The 7,658-nt window shown below is 39.6% G+C and overlaps 1 long non-coding RNA gene across 1 annotated transcript; it reads right to left on the reverse strand.

Moving 5' to 3' along the window:
* Positions 1 to 1,735: 1,735 nt before the first annotated feature.
* LOC138311896 (uncharacterized) lies at positions 1,736 to 6,206 on the reverse strand. Its single transcript, XR_011206782.1, has 4 exons — positions 5,301 to 6,206; positions 3,438 to 3,546; positions 2,278 to 2,459; positions 1,736 to 1,835 (listed from the first exon to the last, which is right to left on the reverse strand). It is a non-coding gene; the product is annotated as an uncharacterized lncRNA (long non-coding RNA).
* Between the last annotated feature and the right edge of the window lie 1,452 nt (positions 6,207 to 7,658).

Here is a 7,658-nt window from a genome sequence, read left to right on the forward strand (position 1 = left end):
ATTTGAATAGCCCACGCATCTGTTGATGGTGGGCTAAAAAAAACTAAATAAACGTATTTATAAACCTATTTTTCTACCTATTCTTGTACTAATTCTAACAATTACAACAACAAAAAATATTTCTAAAATCGAACAATCTGTTCATATTCGACAAAAATAAAGTCAACCATTTCGTGAGTAGACACCGAATTGGTATTCGTAAGTGTTTCCCGATTCAAAAAGCCACATTTGCTTGAGGGATTTTTTGTGAAGAAGTCTAATGGCCCATTGTCTTCGACAAGATTCAAACAATCAAATTTAAACAACTAAAATGCACGTGGTAACCGGAAATATATAGACTATTATACATAAATAAGATTTCCAGAATGGCCAATCTTCTAATGACAATTTTCTATTGTACACAAAGTTATGTTAGGCATAAACTAGTTGGACATATCATATGTATTTATACGTAAATTTATATTCTGCAGCGTTTACATGTATGAAAAGTTGTGTTTTTTTCTGACTGTTTTAAAAATGTAAGTCAGAATATTTTTGCATGCTTGAGCAATGCAAGCATGCACGGGCGCTGCCTGCCATGTTCTGACGTACATTCGTCAGTATAATCTTCAATAGTATAATATCTTGTAATAGTGCACAGCATGTATGGTAGAGGTCGGGATTCCAATTTGACTATAAAAGACAAATCACCTTTTATACATTACATGTGAATAGTAAAATATACCTATCTATATATAACGTTATATTCAAACGGTATACTGGTGGTCTGGTACTTTATTCAGAGTGTGGGATAGTTCGACTCCAGAAAATGGCACATCCCTTTCCCACTTCTCAAACGTACACGTGGCTGTCATGGTTATGTGAAATATTGACATGTGGCAACAGCTGCAAAAATACTCTTAAAAATAAACAAACTGTGAAAATCAAAATTCCAGATCAGGTCCTTTTGAAGTCAACATTGTTTGCGCAAATACCATCACGGAGGTCCTAGTCAAATCGCGGCAAACATTGCACAGGGTTTTAGATTGGCTGTTGTTACAGAATGCTAAAACATTTGGGGGAGGAGTCAAAATCCGGATACGCTTGAACGCTAGTTCACTGTTTAACCTCATCTGAACATGTACATTCTTTCTTAGTTGTCACATAATATTGTATGGAGAACTGACTATTTATTATTTATGATTTTCTCACGAAACGCAAACATACATATAACCTATCAACACAAAAATGAAGACATATGTATGATATATTGTCGTAGAAAGTAACACTAAGTTTGGATCTCAGTAAAATGTGTAATTTACTACCGATGTTAATTTGAACAAATAGCAGACGAATCGTCACCTATCTAGCTGTTACTAAGTCATGCAGTCAAAACATGTTTGCAAATGCAAACTATGTGGGCCACTAGTGTCCAAAATTCACACTGGCCAGGTCTTAAGATATAAGGCAACTGATGTGTTAATTAATTAGGCTAGAGATTGCCTTCAAATAATGGACATGCTTGATTACCGTTATTCGTTCGTAAGTCGGCCAGTCAAATCACCTGTCATGGTCGCCATTTTTAGAGTGAGATCGAACGCAAAGTCTTTTAAAAGAGTTGCAGACATCGGCAAAAACAGACTGAAATCGGGACACGTCCTATTAAAAAGTATGCGTCCCTCAGTCTCTACCTCGCAGTACCACTCTGCACGTGGTGGCGGAAAAACTTATCAGTGTATAATGTTAGCACAACACGCGCAGCGATTCTATTGTTACGTGAATAGTCGATGGTGTAGCAACGTGGAGTCATGACCCAACTTATGGCGGGAACATATGAATGACTCGATTCCAATCAGCTGTTCAATCGAATTCGTTGACGATGACAGGAGAGAAAAAATGTTGGTATTTTAATGAAAAATATCCAACTGCCGCGAGAAAAAATAATATTCATTTACTTGAAAAACTGTAAATATAAGGAATAGATGTTTATTTTGTTGAGGTTATGGGGTATAATGATAATGGAGCCCGTGTGAATTTTATGTAACCCGGCTTTGCCGGGGTTACATAATTTACACGTGGTCCATTATATCATTATACCCTCATAACCTCAACAAAATAAACATCTATTCCTTAATTAATGTTTGTGATATATATTTTTAGTGTAAAAGAAATAATTATAACGTTACATTAAAAACAACCTGAAAAGATGTAAAATATAATGCCAACTAGATTCAAATTACAACAACTATCATTTCCCTCAATACAATGCACATGTATTTATCACTTTGGGGAACTTACCATATATATGTCGAAGCATGTGGGTCTCCATCTCTCTAGCACCAGCTTGATGAACCCAAAACAAACAACCATCCCAGGAACACACAATATCAACCACATGAATTGAAGTGATGCGGCACGCCAGCTCACACAAGGATGTGTATGTATAGCGTTGCTGACGCTGCACACATCTCATGGAAAAACTGAAAGAAAAAAAACAAGAGGCCCAGAGGGCCTGTATCGCTCACCTGGTTTGTAATGCCAAGTAATGTTCTGAATACAAGTTCATTGTTTCTTTTCTGAAGGAATTTGAATATTTACCTCTAATTCCCCTATTGGGCCCCACTCTTTCTGCTCCAGGGGATCAAAGCCAAAATTTATACGAATTCTGTTAACCCCAAGGATGTTTCTGGCCAAATTTGGTTACAATCAATGCAGAACTCTGGGACAGGTAGCGATTTATATGATTTACCTCTATTTCCCCTATTGGGCCCCCCCCCTCCTGCCCCCGGGGAGGTCAGAGTCAAAATTTATAAAAGTTCTGTTCCCCTTCCCCAAAAGATGTTTCTGGCCAAATTTGGTTGCAATCCATGCAGAACTCTAGGACAAGTAGCGATTTATATATGATTTACCTCTATTACCCCTATTGGGCCCTGCCTCTCCTGCCCCAGGGGGGTCAGGGTCACCATTTATGCAAAATCTGATCCCCCTTCCCCTAGGAAGTTTCTGGCCAAATTTTGTTGCAATCCATGCAGTACTTTATGACAAGTAGCGATTTAAATGAAATGTTGACGGACGGACGAAGGACGGACGGACGACGGACGCCGCGCCATGGCAAAAGCTCACCGGCCCTTTGGGCCAGGTGAGCTAAAATCAGTCATCCTTATTTAAATAACAAATTCAACAATCTATAAATCTACCTGACAACTGACCCACAAGTGATTTAAATTCAAAGCCTAGAGGTGGAGGGGCTATAGAGAATATGTCAGAAAACCTAAACTACTTGGCCAGCCCCAGTCCCATCCTAACTATCTTGTTAACTAAATCCAAAACCAAAGAACTGTTGTTTAATCTCTGTTTATTATAAACTCCAAAATTTATATATATATTTGTATATGATTTATGGTAACTAGAATTCATCAATTTATTTGATGAACTTGAACATTTCATGCTGATACTACCTTAAAGTCAGGGCCTGGGTTCTGTTCCACATCACCACAGCACAGTATCATGGATGGAATGGTAGGGTCAGGCTGAATGCATGGAGATGGAGCAGGCCAAGTTAACATGCTATCAACATATAAATGACAGTCAAATGGTTATTGAATTGATTATCAAAATGGTAGATTACTGTTAGTATCAACATGGTAATTGATGTATAAAATTATCAAACCCTTTAAAAATATGCTCTTTGCAATATGTAGGCTGTATAGAAAATATATCATAGAAGTGTTAATATTTATACCTTTGTTTGACAAGTCTGGTAGTTTATCTAAGAGCTAGTTTTTAAAACTTTAAATAATTTTCTGGTACCAACATATTGGACTTGCAATATAATGATTTGGTTCTGTTATCTATTTTAGTTATTTACAGCTGTAGAAAGTGTATACATATATATTGACTGGGCTAAATTTAACAGAATGAACAACATGATTTAATTTAAATACTAGTAAATATACCAATCATAATAACTACAAGAGATCCCATAGGGATCTTGGCGCCCACCAAAGAATGATCTATATCTGACAAAGGAAAGATGGATCTTTTCTCTACTTTTTAAACTTTTTCAAACATACTACATATAAAATTTGAGACAGATCGCTTCAGTACCTTTTGAGAAATAGCGGTAACAAACTTCAACTCAAAATCCAAGATGACTCCTTGGCGGCCATCTTGTTGATCAATTGGTCCCAAATCACAATATGCACACAACTAGGGCCGTAGGGGAACCTACATGTGAAATTTGAGAAAGATCCATTCAATACTTTCTGAGAAGTAGCGATAACAAACTTTGAATATAAAATCCAAGATGGCTGCCTGGCAGCAATTTTGTTGACCGATCGGTCCAAAATCATAATATGCACAATTAGGGCCCTAGGGGAACCTACATATGAATTTTGAGACAGATCCCTTCAGTACTTTCTGAGAAATAGCGATAACAAACTTTGAATAACAAAATCCAAGATGGCTGCCTGGCGGCCATCTTGTTAACCGATCGGTCCCAAAATGCAATATGCACAACTAAGTCCCTAGGGGAACCTACATATGAAATTTGAGACAGATCCGTTCAGTACTATCTGAGAAATAGCCATAACAAACTTTAACTATCGAAATCCAAGATGGCGGCCTGGCGGCCATCTTGTTCACCGATTGGTCCAAAAATGCAATATGCACAACAAGGGCCCTAGGGGAACCTACATATTAGATTTGAGAAAGATCCCTTCAGCACTTTTTGAGAAATGGGGATATCAAACCTTAACTATCAAAATCCAAGATGGGCGCCTGGCGGCCATCTTGTTTTTCCTATCAGCCTCAAAATCTGTATGGCACAAATAGGGACCAAGGGTAACCTCCATGTGAAGTTTGAACAAAATTCCTTCAGTAGTTCTCAAGAAATATCGATAACAAACTTCAACTGCCAAAATCAAAGATGGCTGCCTGGCGGCCATCTTGTTTTTCGGATCAACCTCAAAATCTGTATGGCACAACTAGGGACCAAGGGTAACCTCCATGTGAAGTTTGAACAAAATCCCTTCAATAGTTCTCAAGAAATATCGATAACAAACTTCAACTGCCAAAATCAAAGATGGCTGCCTGGCGGCCATCTTGTTTTTCCGATCAGACTCAAAATCTGTATGGCACAAATATGGACCAAGGGGACCCTCCATGTGAAGTTTGAACAAAATCCCTGCAGCAGTTTTTAAGAAATAGTGATAACAAGCATTGTTTACGGACGGACGACGGACGGCGGACGACGGACCACGGACGCAGGGCGATTTGAATAGCCCACCATCTGATGATGGTGGGCTAAAAATGTAACATACCATCGATCTCTGCTGCCTCTTGCCTGTCCTTCGGTAGCTACGCCACTAAGGGTTTGGTGCTAGCATCATAGCATACACAACATAAACTGTAAAGTCATGTGCGGTTTGATGGACAGCTGGCGATCTGACAATAGGGGACATAGCAGAATATATGGTTTACTCAACTGTCCTTTATGCCAGGGTTCTGTGTACCAAATTTTATCAAAATCAGTCCAGTAGTTTTGTAATTCGCCAGATAAAGTGTCTACAGACAGACAGACTGATAGACGGACAACCCAATTCCAGTATACCATTCCGCCCCCTCTCCTGTTTAAAATTGTGTAAAATAACACACACAAAATATTTTAAACAACAGGCCCAGAGGGCCTGTATCGCTCACCTGGTTTGTAATGCCAAGTAATGTTCTGAATACAGGTTCATTGTTTCTTTTCTGAAGGAATTTTAATATTAACCTCTAAATCCCCTATTGGGCCCCACCCCTCCTGCCCCCAGGGGGTCAGAGCCAAAATTTATACAAGTTCTGTTCCCCTTCCCTCAAGGATGTTTATGGCCAAATTTGGTCACAATCCATGCAGAACTCTAGGACAAGTAGCTATTTATAGGATTTACCTATAATTCCCCTATTGGGCCCCGCCCCTCCTGCCCCCTAGGACCAGAGCCAAAATTTATACAAACTCAGTTCTTATTCTCCCAAGGATACTGGCCAAATTTGGTTACATTCCATGCAGAACTCTAGGACAAGTAGCGATTTACAGGATTTACCTCTATTTCCCCTATTGGGCCCCTCCCCTCCAGCCCCCGGGGGACCAGAGCCAAAATTTATACAAGTTCTGTTCCCCTTCCCCCAAGGATGTTTGTGGCCAAATTTGGTTAAATTCCATTCAGAACTCTATGACTAGTAGCGATTTAAAGGATTTACCTCTATTTCCCCTATTGGGCCCCTCCCCTCCTCCCCCCGTGGGACCAGAGCCAAAATTTATACAAGTTCTGTTCCCCTTCCCCCAAGGATGTTTGTGGCCAAATTTGGTTACATTCCATTCAGAACTCTAGGACAAGTAGCGATTTATAGGATTTACCTCTATTTCCCCTATTGGGCCCCGCCCCTCCTGCCCCTGGGGGATCAGAGCCAAAATTTAAACAAGTTCTGTTCCCCCTCCCCCAAGGATGTTTGTGGCCAAATTTGATTACAATCCATGCAGAAATCTAGGACAAGTAGCGATTTATAGGATTTACCTCTATTTCCCCTATTGTGCCCCGCCCCTCCTGCCCCCTAGGACCAGAGCCAAAATTTATACAAGTTCTGTTCCCCTTCCCCCAAGGATGTTTGTGGCCAAATTTGGTTACATTCCATTCAGAACTCTATGACAAGTAGCGATTTAAAGGATTTACCTCTATTTCCCCTATTGGGCCCCGCCCCTCCTGCCCCCGGGGGACCAGAGCCAAAATTTATACAAGTTCTGTTCCCCTTCCCCCAAGGATGTTTGTGGCCAAATTTGGTTACATTCCATTCAGAACTCTATGACTAGTATTGATTTAAAGGATTTACCTCTATTTCCCCTATTGGGCCCCGCCCTTCCTGCCCCCAGGGAGTCAGAGCCAAAATTTATACAAGTTCTGTTCCCCCTCCCCCAAGGATGTTTGTGGCCAAATTTGGTTACAATCCATGCAGAACTCTATGACTAGTAGCGATTTAAAGGAAATGTTGATAGTAGCGATTTAAAGGAAATGTTGATGGACGGACGGACGACGGACGACAGACGACGGACGACGGACGCCGCGCCATGACATAAGCTCACCGGCCCTTCGGGCCAGGTGAGCTAAAAATGATATCTAATCAACAAGGATACATACTATGCTCCAGAACGAAACATATTTAGAATAAGGGAAATTACACACCATTCCTGATGGGTACCCTGAAAATTCATGGCTCTTATTGAATGAGTCAAAGAATCATGCTATGTCAATTGAGTGACAGGGACCATATGTACATTAATACAAACCACATTGACCGGCTCCTTTCACACATCTATTGAAAGGTATCATATCCTAGATGCATCCTATATTGGAGTGAATTACAAGTCTTTATTTAATTTGATCGCCAAATGTCTTTCCTTAATTAGTCTTCTACATTGTATCTAACATTTTTAAGCTGAATCAGACAAAATATATCTTGGTTTTAAACGATCATAAGCCTCAGTATTGAAATATAATTATATGCTTCTATGATAGAATTTGTATATGCTTCTATGATAGAATTTGTAGAGTTCATGGAAATAAATTGAGTTTTGAATTATCTGCATTCAGGTTACATTAACCTTCCAAGTTTTAGTAAATTGCTCAAGACTTTCATTGAACTAT

Source organism: Argopecten irradians, unplaced genomic scaffold (genome assembly GCF_041381155.1).
Source record: "Argopecten irradians isolate NY unplaced genomic scaffold, Ai_NY scaffold_0151, whole genome shotgun sequence".
Lineage (NCBI taxonomy): Eukaryota > Metazoa > Mollusca > Bivalvia > Pectinida > Pectinidae > Argopecten > Argopecten irradians.